Below are 27,801 nucleotides of genomic sequence, written 5' to 3'. Positions count from 1 at the left end.
TGTGTGATTGAATGTATTTACTGATTACACTTGTGTGGCTGTGATGCACTCCCTCTGCTGAATGCATCGCTAACAGCCGCCCACTGATCGCCAGGCTTTTAGACCGAGAACGGCTTTACACTTCTGCATTTTAAAAGGGCCTCTGAATGGAGCGGAGGGCGAGAGTGAGAAGAAGGAATCAAAATATTTTCAGTAGAAGGCAAAGTATTGGAAGTTACTACAAAATACACCCTCCTCCCAGAGTTTGACGAGCTGAGGGGGTTTCCGAGGAGGACTGCGTTGTGTGGGTAACCTAATGTGTCAAAAGGAGCCTGTCGGCGTGTCGAGAACTGTCATCTCTTGGAGTAATGGGCATTGAAAAGACGGAGAAAATTGTCCAAAAAGCCAAATCCATCATTGTAATTACTTTCCACCTCGATGAAAATGTATGCACTCACTAACTGTAAGTCGCTCTGGATAAGAGCGTCTGCTAAATGACTAAAATGTAAATGCTAAAGCCGATGTCTTCATTTGAAGATTCTTGCTCATCTTTCAATAAAATGTAGTTAAAAATGAAAATGTATGCAATCTACTGTAAGTCGCTCTGGATAAGAGCGTCTGCTAAATGACTAAAATGTAAATGTAAATGTAGTTGTCCTCTTTGGGTCGAATCCTGACTTGAGATGCATGCGCCCTAACTCGATTTGAATCATGCATTGATCTCAATGGACAATTTGTGCATGGGTTGGAATAAACATCCCATGGAAGGATGGGCCCATGAGTAGACTACTGACTTCAGCAGGGCTTACTGTTGACGGTAAATTCATCCAAAGAAAAGGGCCTGTGGTCAATTTGATGTTTGGTACTACCAGTAGGCTAAGCAGGTACTTTTGAGTACACATTCCACAGACTAATATTCAGGCCTACTGTATTCAGATTTGAACACTCTCACATAATCAAATTAAGTATTCAGCTAGCTAGCAAAATATTTGGTTTTGGGTTCCGAGATTAGGCTTGAATCCACTCTAACTTAACCATTTCAAATTCATTAAATAAGTGACATTCATTTAAACTTCCTCAGAGAAAATAGAATGCCATTTTTGATTCATGAAATGATATCAATTCACATCCCAAATCAACAGAATAAATTGAATTGATTCACCCCAGCACTGCTTTTCAGATCTCAACCAGTAGCTAATGAACTGCCAACACACTGTGGCCCTCGAGAACTTAGAATCAAATATCTAGCCTACACAGATACACAGTAACACCTAAGAACAGTTTACATGATAGAAGAGGTTGCAACCCATCGACAACCAGAAAAAAATCCTGAGAACGGCAAAGTTAAAATTTTTCCATAAATAAAATATGGGAGTGCAGCATTTCGGCACACTCCCCCTACTACAGGTCCCAGGAGAGGGAAGGATGTTGTTTGTGAACTCAGTCTCAGTACAGTAAAGGCTAGAGCACTGCATCACTGAGAAATCAACTGCATTCCCACATTCACCCATGTTCAGTTGTCCTCTTTAAAAATGCATTGATTTACAGCAAAAATAGATTAAAGCGCCCAACTGCGCCAACCTAAAAGTTTGGCTTCTGAATAGTATTAATAATGGAACAACCCCCGAAACCTAGAGGCATTCACTTGAAGGAACGGTTTCGGTTTTGTTGCACTTTATAAATGGGGAGTAATTTACATGTTTTAGAAGTATCACAGCTTTTTGATGGTTATAATAACATTGTTTTACATGCAAATAGGCTGACAATTGTTACTCATTAAAAACATAACCAGTACAATGCAATAATACACTATTGAAAGATTCTACGTTTTTAATCCGGTGTCGTTTTGCGTACCAGTTCATAAACACTATGCCATGGGATCGGTACGTCAAAAATCTCTTCCCAACTATTTTGCAATCTATATGGGATGGCTGTCAATCCTTTGGTACTTAAATGAAACTGATATACTTTTTTATTCATCACAGTTTTCCTTAACCAACTAGCTATTAGCCTAGCCAGCCTAGCCACCCACCACGGTTATGGTCGGAAAGCTAGAGCCCAACTACTGAAGACCAGCTAGAACACAACTAACACAACCAAAACATTACTGCAGATTAAAAGCAAAGGAGAGAGCAGAGACTTACAGATTGATGGTTGGGGCCCATCGATGGTAAAACCTTTAAAGAGTGCCGGCTGAGTTAGCTACCAAAGCAAGGGGGAGGTGGGCGCTTCACCGGGCCAAAATCCAAAATAGATAGATTCCAGATGTCAGTCAGCTAGCGCGCTAGCACTAAGCCAAGGTGGGAAAATGTACAAAACTACCGTAGTCTACTTCACAGGGAACATGCCAAAAAGTTGACCAAACAAAAAGGAGAACCAAAGCGGTACTACACAATTAGAGCAAGCAGGTATGATTTTCTCTTTTGTTTTTAGCCCACGGTAAGAAAGCACTAGAGCCTGCTCCTTGTTTACATCACACTTCCTCATGATTGGTGAATTGTAACTCACCACCGCCAACACTTGGTCTGGAATGTAATTACATGCTAGCATGGCTAGTGGCTAACGTTAGCCAGCTTGAGCTAGCTACCGAGCTAGCATATGAACTCGGTAGCACAGAGTAGATCCTCCATATGACGTTGAGAAATTGTGCATTGTGAGTAGTTTAGACGATATCCGGAAATATGTAATAACTCAAAACATAACTATATCTGTACTTATAGGTAACGTAACCAGATCGTGACTACAACTACGTTACTAAGTCTTTGACCAAACTCATGCTTCCTACCCTTTCAACGTAATGAGTCCCACTCTGACATCTTTCTCTAGCTTTGAAATGACAGAACACACTTTTCAATGGAAATCAGAAAGGTCTTTCTAATGGTTGAAAACCTCTTCATCAATTCGGGTGATGTGCAACAGTTTGAGGGCCCGGACCACATCAGAGTACACAGCCCAGGATCAAAGAATGGATGTTCAGATGAATCTAGAAGTACCTGGTCTCAAATGCAGCGCCTACAGAGCAATAACGCAAGGTACACACTGCCAGTAATATAATTTCCTCTCCATCGTGATGCACAAGAGGTAGAATACATGTAAAGGTGCAGCACAGTAGTGGCCTGGGGTGGTGTAACGGTTACTGCCACTGCCTTCGGAGCACACATGTATGCCAGTGCTGGCGTGGGTTAAAATCCAGCCTATGCCGTTCTAGCACACCATCTCTCCTCCTTCCTTTCCTGTCTCTCTTCACGGTCTCTGTCCAACAAAATAGCCTATATTTGGAAAAAAATACAGCACTATAGGTATAAATGGACTGTGAAAACCTCCAACACAAAAGTTAGTTACATGTTGGGAATAGCCCAAGCAGAATGGAGACTTAAATGCACATTGAGCTTGTTCAGGAGTCCATTCACCTGCAGGGGTCTGTTACTCCACCTAATGGCTGGCCATTTGAATAATCACTTTAACAAGGGGGCATTTAGTAATGCTTTCGGGCAAAGGACTACAATTCCAAATGATCCAATTGGTATGCAAAGGTGGAAATATTCCCTTGGATTAATGTCGTTGGAGAGACGATTGCACAATTCCATAGACATGTCGTCTGATTTGGAGCTGTAATTTTAATGTACAATTTACAGACATCTACACTCCTATGAAAATAATATAGTCAGTAATATTACAGCATTACTCTTTGACCAAAGAGGTTATCAAATGATCTACGTTATACAACAGGTGGATATAATCCTGAATGCTGATTGGTTAAAACCACATTCCAGCCGGTGTCTATTCCACAAGTTACCACTGGCTAAAGCTATGACGTTGAAATGCCTATTTACTCTGTTCCATCTCACTGCGCAATCCACTGACTCATCAGCCCAGCCAGGTAATTTATAAACTTGATCTCCACTATAAAAAGCATCTAGACATTATCCCCCATTTCTTTTAGACTAGCATTTGGTTTTCATCAGCAGAGATTTGTATAAACCTTGCTGTCTGTCTCTCTGACATTTGCAACCTTCTTTCAATATTTACATTTGATCTCCAGCTGTCCCATAGTGATGAACGTGTCGGGAGTCGGGACGAGACAGATAGGCAGGGAGCTTTTCTCAGCCAGTCGAAATCCTGAATCAGCTGGCATCATTTTTATGGATACATACAAAGAAATGTCAATATAAAACAGGTAAAACTAAACGAAATGCAGCTAGTCTTTCCAGCTTCAGTTTGAAGTTATTGTGTTAGCTGTGTTGTTGGCTAGCTCCTCTGAACAACAGTGTGCTGACGAGAGTGCACATTTTCTATGACAGGCAAAATCACGCATCATTAGCTCATTGTTATGGACGTATACAAATAAATGTCACTGGCAACCGAACTGATAGAACTAACAACCAGCCGGCTTGGGTTGCAACCTTAGATTTGTGTCGGGACTATATCTTGTGGAAGGATGAAATAGTATGAATAAATTAATCAAAATAAAATGTTTAATGAAAATATGTCAATCATTATTTGAATATGTTGGCAACCCGTTGTATAAAAGTGATAATGCCAGAGAAGCCAGTGTTTGGAGGATATATTGGCACGGTTTGCCGACCCTCGACTTAGTCTCGGGCCTAACAACACCCATGCCAATATATCCTCCAAACACCGGCTTCTCTGGCATTATCACTTAAATATGGCATGACATTGTAATCACTAAACTGGAACTAGGGCCTATAGTTTTTTTAAAGAGATAGTTTGGGATTTTTGCAATAAGGCCCTTTATCTACTTCCCCAGAGTCAGATAAACTTGTGGATACCATTTTTATGTATCTGGGTGCAGTTTGAAGGAAGTTGCTAACAAGCGTCAGCGCAATTGCTAACTAGCGTTAGTGCAATAACTGGAAGTCTAACTGCTAGCTATTCCTGTAGACTTCCAGTCGTTGGGCTAATGCTAGTTAGCAGTGGCTCGTGAAACTACCTCTAACTACCTTCATACTGGACGCAGATCGATTAAAATGGTATGCACGAGTTCATCTGACTCTCGGGAAGTAGATAAAGTGCCTCATTGCCAAAATCATGAACTATCCCTTTGTCTTTTTCATACTTATTGTTGCTTAACCCAAACATGTACCATGTATTTAACCAGGTATAATGTAGTTACAATGTAGTTACTATTGTAAAGTGCTTACAACTTTGAAACCTGTTTTCAGTTTGTAGGTTACATTTTATGGGACATTTTTACAGATAATAGATTAAAGCATCAATACATGAGGGGAGGGGGAGTGAATTATTGTGTGTGGTCATACACAATAATAGTGTGTGCTATGATGTGGTCATAGGGACAAGGAGAAGTGACACTTTTCCCCCCAAATCACTACAAAGGTGTTGGAATGAGGATGGCTATCGGAGATGCATGTACACATGAGGGACAAGATCTCCAGTGGGTGGCTGTTCATAAGACCAAACCTCTCAACCAATGGAGCTAGCTTTCTTGGAGCAGTGGTAACGGTCGCTGCCTTTGCTCATGGCTACCTGAGTTCCACCGCCAGTCAGGGACGTCACCCTTCCTCCTCCCGAATCTCTACAGTATTGATGACATTATGGAGAGTAAATAATAAACAATATTCATGAAAATATTACACAATTTCCCAACGCCTAGCAACCAAACGGTACCTCACATTTCAATACCTAAATCTGCAAAGACAAAACATACTTTTATTAAGTGGAATTGGAAAGTAAGTTGACGCTGCATCCCTAATTTCTCAGCGCTGCATTTGCTGACATTGACAGTAATTATAATGACCTCAGAGATTAACATACAAATCAGAAAACATTATGAGGGTTCCTTTTTATCACGTTTAATGGGAATCTGCATAATATATCTTAATGAGGCATGTAATGGTCTATGAGTGATCTATTGAGAATGTCTACATGGCAATTAGCAGAGAGAGTGTGGCAGCTGTTCTGCAATTAAAAAGCCAAATTACCTTCAATCAACACCATTTAAGACCACACGTAAAACTCAGGCAACTCTCATCTTGATAAGAGTATGGGAGGTATCCAAATCAGGAACCAGTGTTCTCTCTCTTTATAAAATAAACACAATTCTCTTTCAACCTCTCACTTATAATAATAATAATATGCCATTTAGCAGACACTTTTATCCAAAGCGACTTACAGCATAAATTTTTTTGTGTATGGGTGGTCCCGGGGATCGAACCCACTACCTTGGCGTTACAAGCGCCTTGCTCTACTAGCTGAGCTACAGAGGACCACACTTAATGGTCTGTTAAGATTAAACATTCCCTTTTTCCAGTACACCTAAACTGCAGTGTTGTGATAGGAGTCATTCCAAACTCCTCTATGGCAAACCTGATTTTCTGAGACTTGAAAACAGGCATTAACACCAAAAATTGATAAAAGCAACAAGGCCCATTGAACAAATGCACATCTGAAGATATAGCCTAATGCAAAAAAAATTCTTATTAGGGTAGTAGGTTCTGTCGGTATTCATAGGCATACATAAAAGCCATGGATTGAATATGCCAATGGTCATTGTTCAAACAAAAACATTCCAATATACTGTAGCCTACAGATGTTATTTGTCATGGACATGAGTAGGCTACCAGTGAATTGTCTACACTTCATCAATGCATCATCATTCTTGTATTTCCGATACCTTCCTTTTTACATGCGCTTAGTTTTGGATGCTTTCAATAAAAATGACTAGATAATATATTAGTTCGTGCAATGCTAAATTGTAACAAGAAAACTACTTGCGCCTCGCTTCTCCCGGTGTCTTTGCAACGGACCATTTCCAAATAGAGATATTGTAACTATTTACTGACTTTTAGTGTGCAACAATTGTTGCAAACACAACATCACATCCATTAAACTGACACATAGGTGGGAAGTGACAACATTGTAATACAATAATGCTACTTACCTCACTAAAATTGCACTAGATTTTTGTTCTGTAATTTACCAGTGTTACTGAGAGGCAGTCCCCGTAGCCTACTTTGACATTTCACAATTGTCATCACGTCAAAAGTTCACGCGGGTCTAAAAAGTTGAACTTATAGTGTATGCATGGATGCATACATGTCAGAATGTTTGAGATTCCGTTTCAATTTCAGTCATTCTGCTACTTGCAACCCAATGAAACAGCGGAATCAATCAGAGCAGCACGACAGAGGATCACCGTGAAAAAGGTATAGGATATTGCAAACTTGTTGAAGTTCAATGTAATACCCTCAAATAACATGGGCTGTCTATCTGCATAGTATGATGACAGGGAGAGATAACCTGTCAAGGCCTGTCCACAACGTAACCCCAGAGCTGAAGTATATTTCTTTGCTTTGTGAGATATTTTCTCCACGCCTTGTTAGGCCTACGACATTCCCAAATTCGCTTTACTCACCCTGGTGGATGGTTATTAACCGGTTCAAATTTGAGAGGTTCAGCTGTTCCAGTGCTGCACTTGAACATTTCCTCCGAGGACGGAGCTTCTTCACCTTCTAGGGCTGTCACTGAAGTTGCATGCCCCATGCGATACTCGTGTCACTTTGACCGGTTCTGTGGTCAGTTGTGTCCCTTGATTTGGATACTTCTTCACCCCGCTATTCGCATTGGCTTCTCCAACAACAGGATCGCGCCGGGTCTCCCCGCTCCGACTCCGTTCTCTTGCAAAACCACCGGAACTACTTCCAATGCCAGCGGGAGCACGTTGAAGACAAATCCATGCACCACAGTCAGACAACATAAAATCACATAACTAGTTCCCATATTCAATACTTAATTAACTTTTCATGGCGAATTAATTGTCGCCAACAACAATAACGTGACAATAATAATAATAATAACCATAATAATCATCATGTGTTAATCATTACTCATTTATTTATATATTTATTCATTTAAACTTAACTAAATAATAATAATAACATGCCATTTAGCAGACGCCTTTATCCAAAGCGACTTACAGTCATGCGTGCATACATTTTTGTGTATGGGTGGTCACGGGGATCGAACCCACTACCTTGGTGTTACAAGCGCCGTGCTCTACCAGCTGAGCTACAGGACTAGGAAGCTAATTCACATCTATAGTCCCTGGGCAGGTTAAAACATACAGACAATCAAAACATAAATACAAAAACATAGCATCATAACAAACAAGTAAGAGATTGTAAGTCCCGTGTAGCTCAGTTGGTAGAGCATGGCGCTTGCAACGCCAGGGTTGTGGGTTCGATTCCCATGGGGGGCCAGTATGGGGGAATAAAATGTATGCACTCACTAACTGTAAGTTGCTAAGCGCGTCTACAAAAATGTTTTTAAAAAAATGCATACATCAAACTAGTCATGATTACAATTTAGATTGTTTTTCAGGCACTCCTTCAGTTTGTGTTTACAAAAGTAATAGTTAGAAAAGCCTATTATTTCTGTAGGCAGTGTGTTCCAGTAGTCTGTGGTACAATGAATGTCTGAAGGAAGAAAGAAAGGAAAATGTTGTCCCATATGGTATCTGGCACACACATCACTTCAACATATCACAGGACATCACAAGACATGATCAGAACATTTGCTGTGTAGCTTGTGGGTTATAGTCCTTATGTGTTTAGGAAATGGATGCTGGTTGGTGTGAACAACTTGTGTGCCATGTTTGTCCAACACAGTCCCCTCTGTTGGTTTCTCTTATTCTCCTGCTATATCTCTCCCTTTGGTAAAGGAGCTGGCTCAGGGCCGTCCCCAGGCATAAGCGACACAGGCGGTTGCCTAGGGTATCTGGCAGCTATGGGACCCCCGACCAAAAATAAATAAATAATGAACTCCGTCGGGGTCTCAACTTACTGTTGAGAGTTAGAATAGTAGAATATACAAGGTGCAATATTTAAATTTCGTAATGCGTCAGCAGTTTTTCTCTTGTTATGTCAGTCACTGACGGTCACTCAATTAGCCATGTCAGCTAACAATTTTTAGATTGGTAAATTAGTCTAGCCAGCTATCTAAACGTGTAGTAATCATGTCAGAATACCGACCGGGCATGCAGGGCACGTGCCCATGGGCTAGTCTCTCTAGACATCTGCATTGCATCCCACTTTTTTCAAACGCTCCGGTTGCCTAAGGTCTGATTTTCGAGAATCCCCAGGAGCCCCCATTGATTTTGTAAGTCACTCTCACTCAGATATTGTTAACATGGCATAAGTCATGGCAAAATGTGTAGAATTGCAGAAAATTAGCTTTAAAACTGCAACAATTTATCTCCACCACATGGCAAAATGAATAGAATTACAGGAGATTAGCTGTAAAACTTTTTTTTAAATCTCTCCGCTGTCAAGAGGGTGTCCAAACCCAGCCTGGAGGCCCCTGTGGCAAGACTGGGAGCAGATATGAACTTGGCTTCAGCCTGATGAAGACCTTCAGGTCGAAACGCAGTATACTAGGTTCACGGGTTTCCCCATGTGAGGGACATTGTGGTTCCACCATTTCACCACCTGGATTCACCTCCTCACGCCCACCTTCGGTTATAGAGAGCAGGTTCACTCCTCCTGGCAGCTTCACTCCTCCTCCATCCTCCTGGCTCTGATGCCTCCTCTGTCCCTGTGTCATTCTCTGTGGCCCCTTAGAGACCAAACCTCAAGTCCCCGTAAACCACATCAGCTCCTTTCCTTGTTTATTTGTTGAGGTTTTCCAAAATCACTTTGCCATTTCCTTTTGCTTCATTGATTACTCTGAGGAAGAACTCTGATTTAGCTTTTTAATATTCCTTACCACTTTGTTTCTCAGTGAAGTAAATATATGTCTGTCATCATTTTGACTAGACTTCAGTGCCTTTTTTCAAGGCATGATCCCGCTCTCTCATCTACCGCCAGAGGTCATTGATGATCCATGGTAGAGAGGTTTTACGTCTTGGCTTACGTTGGAATTTTCTGATAAAGAGATATTCATTTTGTCAATAGCTGACAGAAATGTTGTGTGTCCAGACTGGGTCTTCATTGCATAACAGATCAGACCAGTCAATTTGACTTATAGCTGCATAATAGTTACTCTACTCACTTTTCTGGATTCTTTGATCGTACTGTTGCAGATTGATATGGTTATTAAATATCTTTCTAGTGAGTTTTCTAACCACTAATGTAGCATTGTGGTCAGATATGCCAGTAAGTAAGTAAAGGGAATTAGTTATTCGATCAGGTCTGTTAGTGAACAACAGATCCATTTGAGTCTGGGATGTCTGTGTTACTCTGGCTGGTCTTTGTATTATTTGAGTCAGGCTGAAATGGTCTGTGATCTCTTTCCGTTTTTTCCTGTACGTTCTATTTTCCCAATTCATATTGAAATCGCCCATGAGGATAATCTCATTCTTATGATTGCATCCTTTAAGAATGGCATTTAGATGGTCATAAAACAAAGTATCAGATGCTGGTGGTTGATATAAGTCAATAATAGTGAGAGACATATAAGGGGAGAGGGACACATACAGCCCCATACATTGAAGGTTATTGGCATGTTTCCATTCGATAAGATTTAATTTATTAATGTTATCTTGCATGTACATAAGGAATACACCCCCTCTGCCCTCCCCCTGTCCATCCTGAATATGGAGAAACCAGGAAACATTAAAAGGCAGAAATAGGAGAAGATTTCTTCAGCCATGTCTCAGAGAAACAGATAAAATCAAGATTAGAGTCAGTCAATAAATATTCCACCTGTTCACTCTTCGAAATAATTATATGAATATTTAGATTCCCTCCTGTAGACTTGGAATGAGGGTCCCAGAGAATTTAGGCCTGATTAACTGTTTGAAAAAGGTTCATGGTACGATGTTTCCTAAACGCTGGGTTAAGGGAACTGAGTTTCAGTCTTGAAGGCTGGTTTTGTTTGGGACATGTATCAAGAGTTTGCATTAAAGTGAGGTAATCTGCAGATTGCACATTCTCTTGAAAAGCTATGTCAGTGACAGAGGTCATTCTCACATAACACAAAAATGTCCTTCTCTGAACCAGGTAATATAGGCTATTAAAATCTAGGTTTCATAAATGTATGTTCCACCATTCATCAATGGTTTTTGACTGGTATCACTGGGCTTAGTAGCCACTTTCCTAGCTTCATTGTTTTGCATTATTCCTCTTCTTCTTTTTCTCATATTGAGCGGTCATTGTTGTAGACTCTGACTCACCAGGTACCAACTCCAATGTTTTATTCAGTCCACCTTTATACTTGGGGGCCGAGGAATTATCCTCTTCAACCTCAGTCTCACTTTGTCATTTCAGCTGAGATATGTGGTACGTCTGCTCTACTCACGTTGTCCTGCACATACAGTGCCTTCAGAAAGTAATCAGACCCCTTGACTTTTTGTTACGTTACAGCCTTATTCTAAAATGGATAAAATAAAACGTTTTCCTGAGCAATCTACACACAATACCCCATAATGACAAAGCGAAAACAGGTTTTTAGAAATGTTTGCAAATGTATTAAAAACAGAAAACTGAAATACCTTATTTACATAAGTATTCAGACCCTTTGCTATGAGACTTGTAATTGAGTTCAGGTGCATCCTGTTTCCATTGATCATCCTTGAGATGTTTCTACAACTTGACTGGAGTCCACCTGTGGTAAATTTGATTGATTGGACATGATTTGGAAAGGAACAATCCTGTCTATATACGGTCCCTCAGTTGACAGTGCATGTCAGAGCAAAAACCAAGCCATGACGTCGAAGGAATTGTCTGTAGTGCTCCGAGACAAGATTGTGTCGAGGCACAGATCTGGGGAAGGGTACCAAAACATTTCTGCAGCATTGAAGGTCCCCAAAAACACAGTGGCCTCCATCATTCTTAAATTAAAGATGTTTGGAACCACCAAGACTCTTCCGAGGCTGGCCGCCCGGCCAAACTGAGCAATCAGGGGAGAAGGGCCTTGGTCAGGGAGGTGACCAAGAACCCGATGGTCACTCTGACAGAGCTCTAGAGTTCCTCTGTGGAGATGAGAGAACCTTCCAGAAGGACAGCCATCTCTGCAGCACTCCACTAATCAGGCCTTTATGGTAGAGTGGCCAGACGGAAGCCACTCCTCAGTAAAATACATATGACAGGCCACTTGGAGTTTGCCAAAAGGCACCTAAAGACTCTCAGACCATGAGAAACAATATTCTCTGGTCTGATGAAACCAAGAATGAACTCTTTGGTCTGAATGCCAACCGTCACGTCTGGAGGAAACCTGGCACCATCCCTACGGTGAAGCATGGTGGTGGCAGCATCATGCTGTGGGGATGTTTTTCAGCGGCAGGGACTGGGAGACGAGTCAGGATTGAGGCAAAGATGAACAGAGCAAAGTACAGAGAGATCCTTGATGAAAACCTGCTCCTGAGTGCTCAGGACCTCAGACTGGGGCGAAGGTTCACCTTCCAACAGGACAACGACCCTAAGCACACAGCCAAGACAACGCAGGAGTGGCTTCGGGACAAGTCTCTGAATATCCTTGAGTGGCCCAGCCAGAGCCCGGACTTGAACCCGATCGAACATCTCTGGAGAGACCTGAAAATAGCTATGCAGCAATGCTCCCCATCCAACCTGACAGAGCTTGAGAGGATCTGCAGAGAAGAATGGGAGAAACTCCTCAAATACAGGTGTGCCAAGCTTGTAGCGTCATCCCCAAGAAGACTCTATGCTGTAGTCTCTACCAAAGGTGCTTCAACAAAGTACTGCTAAATGACTAAAATGTAAATGTACTGAGTAAAGGGTCTGAATACTTATGTAAATGTATTTTTTTTCCTTTTTTAATTGTAATAAATTAGCAAAAATAAATAAAAACCTGTTTTTGCTTTGTCGTTATGGTGTATTGTGTGTAGATTGATTAGGAAATAAACATTTTAATCAATTTTAGAATAAGGCAGTAATGTGGAAAAAGTTAAGGGGTCTGAATACTTTCCGAAGTCACTGTAGTGTGAGAAGGTTTCCTCTATATGCACCTTGTGTTTTCCTGTGTACTCTACCATCTCCTTACTCCTTCTAGAGTGAGGTTGTGTCTGCCAGTCCTGTTTACGAGCAGGTCCTTGTCCATCATAAAATACATTGACCCAGTGAGGGCCAATCTTTACAGAACGTGCTATGGGAGTGTTAGTAGTTCAGGGGGAGATTTTTTATTTTTTTTCAAAGAGAACAAATCATAGTTGTTATGCTGGAAAGAAGATGGTAGATGTTTATTCTTCCCTGTCCTCAGTGTTTTCTCCACTGAACAAAGAGACAGGATGTAGTTTATACCCAAGTCTAGCCAATGGCCAAATATCGTTTCGGCTCAATGTATAGACAATTTGGACCAATGAGAACTTGCCACATGTAGCTATGAGTCCCTGACTGGAACCCCTACACAGATTCTAAACAGACGTTGAACTGAAAAATAACCCGTGTTCCTGACCCATTAATTTTCAGTTCCCCATTACAGAAAAAACACAATTTCCATTGATCTTTAATTCCCTACGTTGTGTATTTATCTTCTAATATTCTTACAGGAGTGAGGGGTGCTGCTTCAACATATTCAAATCTCCATTGGAGCAGTTTGTGAGTTGACCCTTGTATCGTTTCATGTGCCTCATCACCCTCCCCACCACCTTGCATCCAGCTTTATCCAGAAACTCAGTCACAATATTATCATCTGCTGATTCAAGTAGTTCTTTAATTGCAACTTGAATTGATTTCTGGTCAGCCATGTGTGACTCCAAACAGAAAGGTCTGTTCTCTTTGAACACACCATGTTTTGCTCTGACTGTTATTCCTCTGATCAGAAGCTATTCCCTTGCTTCCTTACTTTTTCCACATTTTGGTACATTACAGCCTTATTCTAAAATTGATAAACAGGATGCACAGGAAATAGGATGCACCTGAGCTCAATTTCGAGTCTCATAGCAAAGGGTCTGAATACTCATGTTTTTTTTATTTTTATAAATGTGCAAAAAAATCTTCAAACTTGTTTTCACTTTGTCTTTATGGGATATTGTGTGTAGATTTTAAAAAATATATACATATTTAATCAATTTTAGAATAAGGCTGTAACGTAACAAAATGTGGAAAATGAATACTTTCCGAAGGCACTGTATATGCCAGCGTGCACATACTGTCTGTACTGGCCTCACGTGGTTTGGATGAAATTCATATATGAAACTGTGGTAGAGCTCTTCCTCCTTAATGGGGTTGGCTATGGCCTTCTCCTTTGTCAGGATTTCTCTCTCTATGATGAAAATGGTTAAAACAGTCTCCTTTGAGGCATTTCGTCCCACAACCTTCCTCCAGGTCTTATTTTCCTTGACATCATCAGCTTTTGCATCGCTGGAGACAGTCACAGCTGCAGCAGGCCATTCTGATTTGGTGTTGATATATTGTGTTAATGTGTAAAGTAATTTGTTTATCTTTGGTTTTAAACATAGCTAATCATTACTGAAAATAAAGCAACTAAGTGTAGCAAAATCTTAGTCTTTACCATAGACTTCCAACCAAGTTTAATGTCAATACAACGTTACTAAGAAGGATCAAATAGAGGGTGTCATGGTGGCGTGCAGGGTTGGAGTACAGCACCTCTCCTCTGTCTCTCCCTGCTCTGCTCTCTAAGATGGGACCCTGTGAGAAGGTCTGTGAGAGGGTTTTGTCCATGCATGAACAGTCATGTGCTTTTTTACATAATTGTGTAGTTTAACAGGACAGATAAACCAACATCACAACATGCCTTGTTCATATCAATATCATATTGAATTATCAATATTGTTGCCCACCACTACAATATATCATTAATATAATCCTAACCAATCGCTAGCATATCCAACCCCTAACCCAAACCCTAACCTAACCACTGGAGCTAGCATGCTAATCTGACAACTCTGGTGCTAACATGATAACTGTTGTTCCGCTTCTCAAACGCAACACAACTATTTTGCAATATGCTAGTAGTTATTTAACATATTGCCATATCACCATATACTGACATATACACTGAGTGTACAATCCATTATGCTCTTTCCATGACATATACTGACCAGGGGAATCCAGGTGAAAGCTATGATCCCTTATTGATGTCACTTGTTAAATCCACTTAAACCAGTGTAGATGAAGGGGAGGAGACAGGTTAAAGAAGGAATTTTAAGCCTTGAGACAATTTAGACATGGATTGTGTATGTGTGCCATTCAGAGGGTGAATGGGCAATACAGAATATTTAAGTTCCTTTGAGCACGTGCCCTGCTTGCCCGGGTCGTTATTCGGCCATGATAGTACAAGTTTAGATAGCTGGCTAGACTACACTCTCACAAAAAAGGTGCTCTCTAGAACCTAAAAGGGTTCTTTGGCTGTCCCCATAAGATAACCATTTGAAGAACCCTTTTTTGGTTCCAGGTAGAACCCTTTTTGGTTCCAGGTAGAACCCTTTTGGGTTCCATATAGAGCCATTTCTACAGAGGGTTCTACATGGAACCCAAAAGGGTTCTGCCTGGAACCAAAAAGGGTTCTCCTATGGGGACAGCCCAAAAACCATTTTGGGTAAGTGTAACTTACCAATTAAGAAATTGTTAGCTGGCATGGCTAATTGAGTGACTGTCAGTGACTGACATAACAAGATAAAAACTGCTGATGCACAACCAAATGTTTAACTTGCACCTTGTGTATTCTACTATTCTAAGGCTCAACAGTAAGTTGAGACCCCAACTGAGTTCTTTTTTGCTTTTGGTCGGGATCCCCCTAGTGGCCAGGGGGCCATAGGCGACCGCCTATGTTGCTTATGCCTGGGGCCAGCCCTGCTCCTAAGGCATCTTGACTCTTTCCCCTTTTTGAGTCAACATTTCCAAAATGGTTTCTATAATCAACATTTTCATGTCCTTAACAGCTCCAACCAGAGCAACAGATATTATGTGCTTTTACTGTTAAAGGAGCATCCATTTTTTGACTTTTAAATTAATGATATACACAACCTACTCCCTAGGCCCCTTACTTTTTGCAATCTTTACTAACAACATGCCACTGGCTTTGTGTAAAGCCAGTGTGTCTATGTATGCAGATGACTCAACGCTATACACGTCAGCTACTACAGCGACTGAAATGACTACTACAGCGAATGAAATGACTACAACACTTAACAAAGAGCTGCAGTTAGTTTCAGAGTGGGTGGCAAGGAATAAATTAGTCCTAAATATTTCTAAAACTAAAAGCATTGTATTTGGGACAAATCATTCACTAAACCCTAAACCTCAACTAAATCTTGTAATAAATAATGTGGAAATTGAGCAAGCTGAGGTGACTAAACTGCTTGGAGTAACGCTGGATTGTAAACTGTCATGGTCAAAACATATTGATACAACAGTAGCTAAGATGGGGAGAAGTCTGTCCATAATAAAGCGCTGCTCTGCCTTCTTAACTGCACTATCAACAACGCAGGTCCTACAGGCCCTAGTTCTGTCGCACCTGGACTACTGTTCAGTCGTGTGGTCAGGTGCCACAAAGAGGGACTTAGGAAAATTGCAATTGGCTCAGAACAGGGCAGCACGGCTGGCCCTTGGATGTACACAGACAGATAATATTAATAATATGCATGTCAATCTCTCCTGGCTCAAAGTAAAGGAGAGATTGACTTCATCACTACTTGTATTTATGAGAGGTATTGACATGTTGAATGCACCGAGCTGTCTGTTTGAACTACTGGCGCACAGCTCGGACTCCCATGCATACCCCACAAGACATGCCACAAGAGGTCTCTTCACAGTCCCCAAGTCCAGAACAGACTATGGGAGGCGCACAGTACTACACAGAGCCATGACAAAAACATTTTTTTTTACATGGAACACTATTCCACATCAAGTAACTGATGCAAGCAGTAAAATTAGATTGAAAAAAACAGATAAAAATACACCTTATAAATAAATAAAAAATAAATAATTGGTCATTTAGCAGACGCTCTTATCCAGAGCGACTTACAGGAGCAATTAGGGTTAAGTGCCTTGCTCGAGGGCACATCGACAGATTTTTCACCTAGTGGGCTCGGGGATTAGAACCAGCGACCTTTCGGTTACTGGCACAACGCTCTTAACCACTAAGCTACCTGCCGCCTTATGGAACAGCGGGACTGTGAAGCAACACAAACATAGGCACAGACACATGATAACATACGCATAGATTTTGTATTGTAGGTATGTGGTAGTGGTGGAGTAGGGGCCTGAAGGCACACAGTGTGTTGTGAAATCTGTGTATGTATTGTAATGTTTTTTAAATTGTATTTTACATTTTAGTCATTTAGCAGACAATCTTATCAAGAGCGACTTACATTTAGTGAGTGCATACATTTTCATACTGGCCCCCCGTGGGAAATGAACCCACAACCCTGGCGTTGCAAGCACCATGCTCTACCAACTGAGCTACAGGGGACTATGTATAACTGCCTTAATTTTGCAGGAGCCCAGGAATAGTAGCTGCTGCCTTGGGGATCCATAATAAATACAAATACAAATACCCTCTGAATGGCACACAAACATAATCCATGTCTCAATTATCTCAAGGTTTAAAAATCCTTCTAGGATTTTAAAGTCTTGAGACAATTGAGTCATGGATTGTTTATGTGTGCCATTTAGCCGACGCAGGCAGTGACTCCACTTCCAGGGTTCCGTTCAGGAAGCACGCCATCGCATGTACCCAGAGGAGACTGGCAGTACTGCAGTTGAACTGACGCCGAGCCCAGAAAGACAATTCCCATAGACGCCTCCATAGAGAAGTCCATTTTTAAAAAATCCTAAAAATACAATTTCGCTATCACCTTTGTTCCCAAAATATCCATTGAATTTGTCCATGAATTGTCTTCGAGGTCGATTTTTGTTTCCATCACTCGAAGACAAAGTTATTAACCTTTTATATTCATGGTGTTACATGGATGAGCTTGTGTCACATGCACAGGCAGAAGGGAAAAAAAAGGAAATCACTCACGCGGTCTTGTCCGGCACCTGCTCGTTCAAGGTGCTGGATTCCTGAGATTGGAAGATGAGATTGGAAGACAGTGAATGGATCCAAATAATATCATTACATCATGAAATTCATGGAAATGTTTATTTGATGTATGCCATGTATTTCTATTTCTATTGATGATAGAATCTGAAAAAAATTAAGTGTTTCACAAAAAATTGTGCTGCATGTGAGTCGTCCTGTAGTCTTCAAATAAGAAATATGTCAACAAGAAGATATCATTAAGAATTTATTCCATTCATAACATGCTATATTCACTATTTATTGGAGACAAAACGATATGAATATACTGTATATAATTATATGAAATGTTTTATACGACTACAATTGGCATTCTGCTTCCAATAATCTTACTGGCATATAAATAGATCAAGATATAAAACATTTTTTTATAGTTTTGTATCATTGAGCTATATTTTGTGCGCAAAATGAGTGGTCTCTGGGTCTGCAATTCACTAGTCCAAACAGTTGCAAAACGGAACTTAAACGAGAGTTTCTATTGGACAAATTCAGATAGGTCCCTCCCTGTTTCATTCTGTTTGCTTCGGTTTAAGAAATGTTTTACAACAGAATCATTGTAATGAGTACACCTCTGGCTAGGTTGCCCAAGTCGTCTTTGCACCTGTTATCATTTGCGAGAAGACAAGCAAGAAGAAGCAGCAAGAACTTGAAGATGCCGGCGTGGGTTGCTGTCAAATGCACCAATCGTTCAGTCTCGACGCAGCCCAGGATTCAACATTTCAAGTTAGTTGGTGATCGATTTGTAGTTATGATTTTGTGTATGATTTTTATGATTTTGAGGATAGCTAGCTAGCTAGCAAACGTTAGCTAGTAGCCTGTTTCAAATGTGCATTAACTAAATATCGGTTGCTATTACAATCACTTATCAGGCTAGGTAAACACCATTAATATCTTGCCATCGAACTCGCTAATATTAACTATAATTGGGCTGAGTGTAGTTATGGTCATTGTGTCTACATTGCCTGACAACAAAGTTATTTGAGACAAATCAGATGAAAATGTTGTCATAAATGATGTGGTGGGGGGCTTTTTTCTCTTCAAATGGGTATAGAATAGGCTACAACCTTTTAATGTCAATTAAGGACCTCTTACACTATAAGCATGTGCTCGTGTTATTATTTTGTGTTGGGTGACCATGTAGGCTACTTCTACCTGAAACCATTTCATTGTCTGTTTAATTTGTCACCAGGGATGTTTGCCTTTCTTTGTGAAATGTTTAGTATACATTCAAGCAGCTATGCAACTAATAAGAAAACGTTTTGCTTACTTTTCTAGCCTAGTATTAATACACAATCTTGTTCCACAGGTTTCTGTTTCATGACAGGCCAAGGCTGCAGCAGTTTGTAGCAAATGTCAGGCGGATGGATTGGGAACCCACCCAACACTGTCAAATCTGTGCCCATCACTTTGAAGAAGAGTGTTTTCGCCGTGATGACATGGGAAGAGTCAGCCTCACTCTGACTGCTGTGCCCACCATTTTTCTCTTTCCCAGCTCATCTACAAAAGTGGTCAGAGGGCCCCAGGGAAAAAAAACAAAGGACTAAAGTAAGTACAGAGGTAAGTGGCAATGTTTATCTTGCTGCACATGATCACACTTAATGTGCTCAGGTTGAGGATCTTGATGAGGTAGAGGTAGTTGATAATGATGAAGCAGACATTGATCACAGCGATATCACTGTGATGCTGGAGGTGCATGATGATACTACTTTTGTGTCAGATGTAGGCCTACATCACAATGATATAACAGTAATGGAATGATGAAACGCTAGCAACTATTGTAGATGGAATATAGATTTACCACTTAGGGCCTATGCATTTAAATGTGTGAAAGCAACCGCAAATATTTCAACAAGAGAAAAAAGCACTCTCCACTAGTGGGAGTTTAGAGACTGCAAGTGAAGAGCAGCGCCTATGATGCATCTTCGCCACAGTAATATTTGATTTTAACAATAAATTCCAAATGCAAGCTTCATAAGTAAATTATAAATATTAAGCAGTTGTTACATACCAAAAGACCAGTAGACCTATGCTAGTAATTGTTGCCCCATTGCTGGTGAGCTTGCAAAGTAAACAGTTAATATTCTTGATCACCAAACAATTCTTGGAGCTGCATATTGATTCATTACGGCAATCCTGTCTCCTTACAATTTGACATTTGCGCTGCACCCGATCCTATAGCTGTTCAGCAAATCAGCAATCTGTTCTCTAGCTCACCCAGCCTGTGTTGATTGATCGTTTTTAATGGTCCAATCAAAGTGCTGAGTGTGCGTTTCACTAGCCAATCTGTTGCAGTTTTTTTTGCAAGGGTGATGCTGCAGCTACTGTCTCTGCTTGTAGATTAATCCACATAGACTCTGTGCTGCAAAATGAGTGGCAAAACATTACAAAACCTGGCCAGATAATTTGAAGTCATCAGTCGCAAGTCAAAGTCGAGTCTGAAGTTAATTTATTTTCTATCAAGTCGAGTCTCGAGTCATCAAATTTGTGACTCCAGTCAGACTCGAGTCCAAGTCATGTGACTCGAGTCCACAACTCTGGAATGTATGCATGTGTTATCTCTCTAGTTGCACAAGTGTTTGACTTACAATGATGTAGTCTGGTCACAATAATTCCCATCCTATAATGTTTGACTCACATGGCAAGGGAAACCCCGTATCACCCAGTAACTCTCCCTCTGACCACCACCTCCTTCCTCAGACTGATGATATCCGTGCCCTGTTGATGGACACTATACTTCCAGATGCAGAGAAGATCACCAGCTCAGCTCATCAAACTGTCCAATCTCTGGAGGGGACAACATATATTGCTCAATCTGTGCTTGATTTGGCCCATGTGCCACCCAGCCAAACGGACTAACGTTTCAATGCCTAAATCCTTTAGCTATTGTATTTTTTTTAAATGTTGTGTGTATTTCATACAAGCTCGCAGGTTGTTATGATATTATTGCTTTGTAACTGTCAGACAAATCTGTAATCATATCCTGTAATCGTGTCCCTCAGGGCTACAATGTTAAACATCAAACTCCATTCTCTTAAATGCCGAGGTGAACTGATGGACAGTGGACCAGCACCAGTCAGTATGTAACCTGACACCACTGGAGGTGTTGATGGTATTTGTGTAGAACAAGAAAGAAAACAAGTAAGCGGCAAGTACAATGTAGAAAACTGTAGTGAACTATTTACAGAACTATTATCAACAACCATCAGTCCTGTGTTCCAATGGCACGTTGTGTTTGCTAATCCAAGTTTATCATTTTAAAAGGCTAACTGATCATTAGAAAACCCTTTTGCAATTATGTTAGCACAGCTGAAAACTGTTGAGCTGATTGAAGAAGCAATAAAACTGGCTCTAACCAGAATAGAAAGAGGAGTGGGAGGCCCCCTTGCACAACTGAGCAAGAGGACAAATACATTAGAGTGTCTAGTTTGAGAAACAGACGCCTCACAGGTCCTCAACTGGCATTAAATAGTACCCGCAAAACACCAGTCTAAACGTCAACAGTGAAGAGGCGACTCCGGGATGCTGACCTTCTAGGCAGAGTTGCAAAGAAAAGCCATATCTCAGATTGGCCAATAAAATTAAAAGATTAAGATGGGCAAAAGAACACAGACACTGGAATTTTTCTTTGCAACTCTGCCTAGAAGGTCAGCATCCCGGAGTCGCCTCTTCACTGTTGACGTTGAGACTGGTATTTTGCGGGTACTATTTAATGAAGCTGCCAGTTGAGGACCTGTGAAACCTTCATTTCTCAGAACAAGAATAGACTGACGAAGAAAGTTAATAGTTTTTTCTGTATTTTTACTATTTGTTACATCAAAACTATGAAATAACACATGGAATCATGTAGTAACCAAAAAAGTGTTAAACAAATCAGAATATATTTTATATTTGAGATTCTTCAAATAGCCACCCTTTGCCTTGATGACAGCTTTGCACATTCTTTCAAGCAGCTTCATGAGGTAGTCACCTGGAAAGCATTTCAATTAACAGGTGTGCCTTCTTTAAAGTTAATTTGTGGAATTTTTTTCCTTAATGCGTTTGAGCCAGTCAGTTGTGTTGTGACAAGGTATACAGAAGATAGCCCTATTTGGTAAAAGTCCATATTATGACAAGAACAGCTCAAATAAGCAAAGAGAAATGACAATCCATCATTACTGTAAGACATGAAGGTCAGTCAATACGGAAAATGTCAAGAACTTTGAAAGTTTCTTCAAGTGCAGTCGCAAAAACCATCAAGCGCTATGATAAAACTGGCTCTCATGAGGACTGCCACAGGAATGGAAGACCCAGAGTTACAGTGCCTTGCAAAATTATTCATGCCCCTTGGCGTTTTTCCTATTTTGTTGCATTACAACCTGTAATTTAAATGGATTTTTATTTGGATTTCATGTAATGGACATACACAAAATAGTCCAAATTGGTGAAGTGAAATGAAATAAATAACTTGTCTCAAAAAATTATAAAAAATAAATAACGGAAAAGTGGTGCGTGCATATGTATTCACGTCTTTTGCTATGAAGCCCCTAAATAAGATCAGGTGCAACCAATTACCTTCAGAAGTCACATAATTAGTTAAAGTCCATCTGTGTGCAATCTAAGTGTCACATGATCTCAGTATATATACACCTGTTCTGAAATGCCCCAGAGTCTGCACCACCAAGCATGCCAAACGGGTCAGGGACAAAGTTGTGGAGAAGTACAGATCAGGGTTGGGTTATAAAAAAATATCTGAAACTTTGAACATCCCACAGAGCACCATTAAATCCATTATTAAAAAATTGAAAGAAAATGGCACCACAACAAACCTGCCAAGAGACGGCCGCCCACCAAAACTCACGGGCGAGGCAAGGAAGGAATTAACCAGAGAGGCAACAAAGAGACCAAAGATAACCCTGAAGGAGCTGCAAAGCTCCACAGCGGAGATTGGAGTATCTGTCCGTAGGACCACTTTAAGCCATACGCTCCACTGAGCTGGGCTTTACGGAAGAGTGGCCAGAAAAAAGCCATTGCTTTAAGAAAAAAATAAGCAAACACTCCCCAAACATATGGAAGAAGGTACTCTGGTCAGATGATACTAAAATTGAGCTTTCTGGCCATCAAGGAAAAATGTCTGGCGCAAACCCAACACCTCTCATCACCCCGAGAACACCATCCCCACAGTGAAGCATGGTGGTGGCAGCATCATGCTGTGGGGATGTTTTTCATCGGCAGGGACTGGGAAACTGGTCAGAATTGAAGGAATAATGGATGGCACTAAATACAGGGAAATTCTTGAGGGAAACCTGTTTCAGTCTTCCAGAGATTTGAGACTGGGACAGAGGTTCACCTTCCAGCAGGACAATGACCCTAAGCATACTGCTAAAGCAACACTCGAGGGGTTTAAGGGGAAACATTTAAATGTCTTGGAATGGCCTAGTCAAAGCCCAGACCTCAATCCAATTGAGAATCTGTGGTATGACTTAAAGATTGCTGTACACCAGCGGAACACATCCAACTTGAAGGAGCTGGAGCAGAATGGGCAAAGATCCAAGTGGCTAGATGTGCCAAGCTTATAGAGACATACCCCAAGAGACTTGCAGCTGTAATTGCTGCAAAAGGTGACTCTACAAAGTATTGACTTTGGGGGGGTGAATAGTTATGCATGCTCAAGTTTTCAGTTTGTTTGTTTCATATCTTGTTTGTTTCACAATAAAAAAAAATATCAAAATGGTAGGCATGTTGTGTAAATCAAATGATACAACCCCCCCCCCCAAATCAATTTCAATTCCAGGTTGTAAGGCAACAAAATAGGAAAAATACCAAGGGGGGTGAATACTTTCACAAGCCACTGTACCTTTGATGCAGAGCATAAGTTCATTAGATTTACCAGCCTCAGAAATTGTAGCCCAAATAAATGCTTCACAGAGTTCAAGTCATAGACACATCTCAACATCAACTGTTCAGAGGGGACTGTGTGAAGCAGGCCAGGAGTCCAAATTTGAGATTCTGGGGTCCAACCGCTGTGTCTTTGTGAGACGCGGTGTGGGTGAACAGATGATCTCTGCATGTGTAGTTCCCACCGTAAAGCATGGAGGAGGAGGTGTTATGGTGTGGGGGTGCATTGTTGGTGACACTGTCTGTAATTTATTTAGAATTCAAGGCACACTTAACCAGCATGGCTACCACAGCATTCTGCAGCGATACGCCATCCCATCTGGTTTTTTTGCTTAGTGGGACTATCATTTGTTTTTCAACAGGACAATGACCCAACACACCTCCAGGCTGTGTAAGGGCTATTTTACCAAGAAGGAGAGTGATGGACTGCTGCATCAGATGACCTGGCCTCCACAATCCACCGACCTCAACCCAATTAAGATGGTTTGGGATGAGTCGGACGGCAGAGTGAAGGAAAAGCAGCCAACAAGTGCTCAGCATATGTGGGAACTCCTTCAAGGCTGTTGGAAAAGCATTCCAGGTGAAGCTGGTTGAGAGAATGCCAAGAGTGTGCAAAGCTGTCATCAAGGCAAAGGGTGGCTATTTGAAGAATCTCAAATATAAAATACGTTTTGATTTGTTTAACAGTTCTTTGGTTACTACATGATTCCATGTGTTATTTAATAGTTTTGATGTCTTCACTATTATCCTACAATGTAGAAAATAGTGAACATAAAGTGTGTCCAAACTTTTGACTGGTACTGTATATAAAAAAAAATATTGGATGAAACATTGAATTTGGCCTTACTGCAATTAGCCCATAAAAACGCATTGAATAACAGATTAATACATGAAAAAACGGATTTAAATAATAAATATCAGAATGACGTTTGTCGTTTTTTTTACAAGTATTTAACCTTTTTTTGGGGGGACACTAAACTACTTCCATAATTTTTTTAACTGGTACTGAGCTTCCTTCAGACGAGGCTTGTGGGCAAAACAACGACATGTACATGTTCATGAGAGTCTCACCTTTCCATAGAGGGGTCATATTGGTCTGTAGACCAAAATGTTCGGACGCTACAGACAGAAGTTGGCAGATCGAGTCCTGTGACGCCTTTGTGGGAGCAAAACGGAGAACAACATAGTGTTCGTGAGAGTCTCATCTTTCTGTCGAGCGGTCATAACCGTTGGGCCGATACAGATGTTGTCGTGAGAAGACCGATTTTCAGGATGTCTCATGGTCTGACAAACACTGCTGTAGCTTTTCCACCTTTCACCGCAGATACGGAAGGCCGACAGATGCGGAAGGCGGATGCGGTGGATTGAGTTGCAGCCCATGCAACAAAAAAAGGACCAGAGAAACTCTTGGTAGGGACCTGGGGTTGGAAGCCACGGTCTCTTGGTTGGGGGGGTGGGATGGGGTAGAATGGCCTTCTCCCCCTATTCCGCAAGAAGATAAGATCCCGGCCCCCTCCTGATTTCCTCCTGATTCATGGGGGGGGGGGGGACCTTCTCGCGGAGATGAGCCATACACTGGTGCTTCCCCAGGATGAAGCTTGTCTTCTCCTGCATCACCCCGAGGTGCCGGTGAAGGGCTGGCAGGGCATCCAAAATAGACAAAGCAAGGACATTTGTGCTTATCACGTTTGTTCAGGGTTTGGGAGGGCACTGGGCAAGCCATTCTCACATAATATATAACAGCCCTGCCAGCCCTAGTTCATTTCACTAATTATAGGCAATAATATTTTTTAGATGCCATCCACTATAGATGGCCTTAAAGAGTTATTATAGAGAAGCACATCATAGACTAGGACCAAATGTTTTATGTGAGGATGTGAGATGTTTAGATAATTTCGTATTTCTTTATTTAATTTAAAAATTTCTTACATAGTTGTTCTTAGTTCAAAGATTCCTTTTTACATAAATATTATTTGAACCGTTCTTACTCAGATTAAGCAATTGTTGATTGTTTTTAATAGCAGGACATAACAAGTACCTCATGCTGTACTCATATTGAAGAGACAGGTTGAAGGGATCTGGTGGGGGGCTAGAGAGGATGGTCCCCCTGTAGTCACAGAAAACCTTATTTACATTTTATTCATTTAGCAGATGCTCTTATCCAGAGCGACTTACAGGAGCAATTAGGGTTAAGTGCCTTGCTCAAGGGCACATCGACAGATTTGTCACCTAGTCGGCTCGGGGATTAGAACCAGCGACCTTTCAGTTACTGGCACAACGCTCTTAACCACTAAGCTACCTGCCACCCCAAACTGAGACTTGGTACAGAGTGATTAGGGGTTGCAGTGTCTAAGCTTCCGCCTCGGCCGCCATCATCCTGTCTTTCTGCTTCATCAGACATTTCCTTGAGCTGGCGTAGGCTCCCAGATCCCCATAGCGTGACTGGTAGGCCTTGGCCACGTATATCAGACATCACTCCTGATATTGGTTTGACATCACTCAATGTCAGTGGCTATACATAATGTTGTTGTGAGCCTCTTATAGAATGCTGGTGGAGTTGATAAACGAATAGTACCTAAAGCTTTTATTAAATACTGTATATATACTGCAGTAAATATAAATGTTTACTGTATGTCTATATTTTAGCACATTTTGTTATACAAGGTGATAGATAGAATGATTAATTGGGACACAGCTTGAATTATAAGATTGGCTTGTTAATAGGCATATCATAACTGCATACGTTTTTAGCATTGTTTTCAAAGTCGTGATTGTTGTGATTTCGTTGTGTTAAACAGAACATATCATACAACTGTCTCCTGAGGTGAACATATAGAGCAAGCTAGAGCACAGTCCTCTTAGCCCTGAATAACTTACTTGCAAGAACATCTTCTTCATGTTTCCAGTGGTTGTGTCACGGTTGTGTGGTGGTGCTTCATGGCTCCACGAATCAAGATCCACTACCCAGCTCTAATTGGTGCTGGAATGCATGTCCCCGCTCCAATAAGCGCTGGGCTTGGCTGGGCTCGGCTGGGCTCCAGTGCTAGTGCACATGTACTAATGGGCTCCTGAAACCAGAACTAGCAAGATGTCAGCCCCCACGAATCGGCGTATGCGATTGTGAGTAGATTACGTTGAAAACAACGGTCAGCCATCTTGGAGGCTGTCTCTAGTTATTACAGCTCAGTGCTCCACTTCTATCAGTGGTGTCAATTATGTTGACAGTTGGGACACTTCTTTCGGCTATGAACCCAGCATAAACCGGCAGGATTAGCCCTTTGGTTGTTGTGTCACCTTGCATGGGCAGAGGAAAGTGCCCATTGTAAACATCACATGACAGGAAAGTAAACTATACTGAAGAAAGATATAAACACAACATGCAACAATTCCAATAATTTTACTGAGTTACAGTTCATATAGGGAAATAAGTCAATTGAAATAAATTCATTGGGCCCTTATCCAGGGATCATCAACTAGATTCAGACGCGGGCCGATTTTTTTCTTGAGCGGATGATCAGGGGCCGAAACATAATTAGCAGTAAATATAAATGTTTTGTCATACCCGTGGTATACCACGGCTGTCAGCCTATCAGCATTCAGGGCTCGAATCACCCAGTTTATAATGGATATGTATGCACTCACTACTGTAAGTCACTCTGGATAAGAGCGTCTGCTAAATGACTAAAATGTAAAAAATGTATAATTACAAATAATTTGTAGACCGCAAATTGACTGCAAGAAGCCCAAACAGATACAGTGGGGAGAACAAGTATTTGATACACTGCCGATTTAGCAGGTTTTCCTACTTACAAAGCATGTAGAGGTCTGTAATTTTTATCATAGGTACACTTCAACTGTGAGAGACGGAATCTAAAACAAAAATCCAGAAAATCACATTGTATGATTTTTAAATAATTAATTTGCATTTTATTGCATGACATAAGTATTTGATCACCTACCAACCAGTAAGAA

The 27,801-nt window shown here is 41.0% G+C and overlaps 1 protein-coding gene and 1 long non-coding RNA gene across 3 annotated transcripts in view; one reads left to right on the top strand and one right to left on the bottom strand.

The window, feature by feature from the left end:
• Positions 1 to 7,604, bottom strand: part of LOC121545947 (forkhead box protein J3) — a 92,720-nt gene extending 85,116 nt beyond the window's left edge. Inside the window, exon 1 of the mRNA XM_041856891.2 lies at positions 7,373 to 7,604. The gene's annotated coding sequence lies outside the window, so the exon portion shown is untranslated. The remainder of the gene's footprint in view (positions 1 to 7,372) is intronic.
• Positions 7,605 to 18,530: 10,926 nt separating this feature from the next.
• On the top strand, positions 18,531 to 21,213 carry LOC121546772. Of its 2 annotated transcripts, none has more exons than XR_005996411.2 (3): positions 18,531 to 18,678; positions 19,262 to 19,500; positions 20,653 to 21,213. It is a non-coding gene; the product is annotated as an uncharacterized LOC121546772 (long non-coding RNA). The 2 variants fall into 2 exon arrangements; XR_005996412.2 differs by having other exon boundaries at positions 19,262 to 19,512.
• Positions 21,214 to 27,801: the final 6,588 nt, after the last annotated feature.

Source organism: Coregonus clupeaformis, chromosome 30, assembly GCF_020615455.1.
Source record: "Coregonus clupeaformis isolate EN_2021a chromosome 30, ASM2061545v1, whole genome shotgun sequence".
Lineage (NCBI taxonomy): Eukaryota > Metazoa > Chordata > Actinopteri > Salmoniformes > Salmonidae > Coregonus > Coregonus clupeaformis.
The sequence above is the reverse complement of the archived record's forward strand: the minus strand, read 5'-3'. Positions and strand labels throughout refer to the sequence as shown.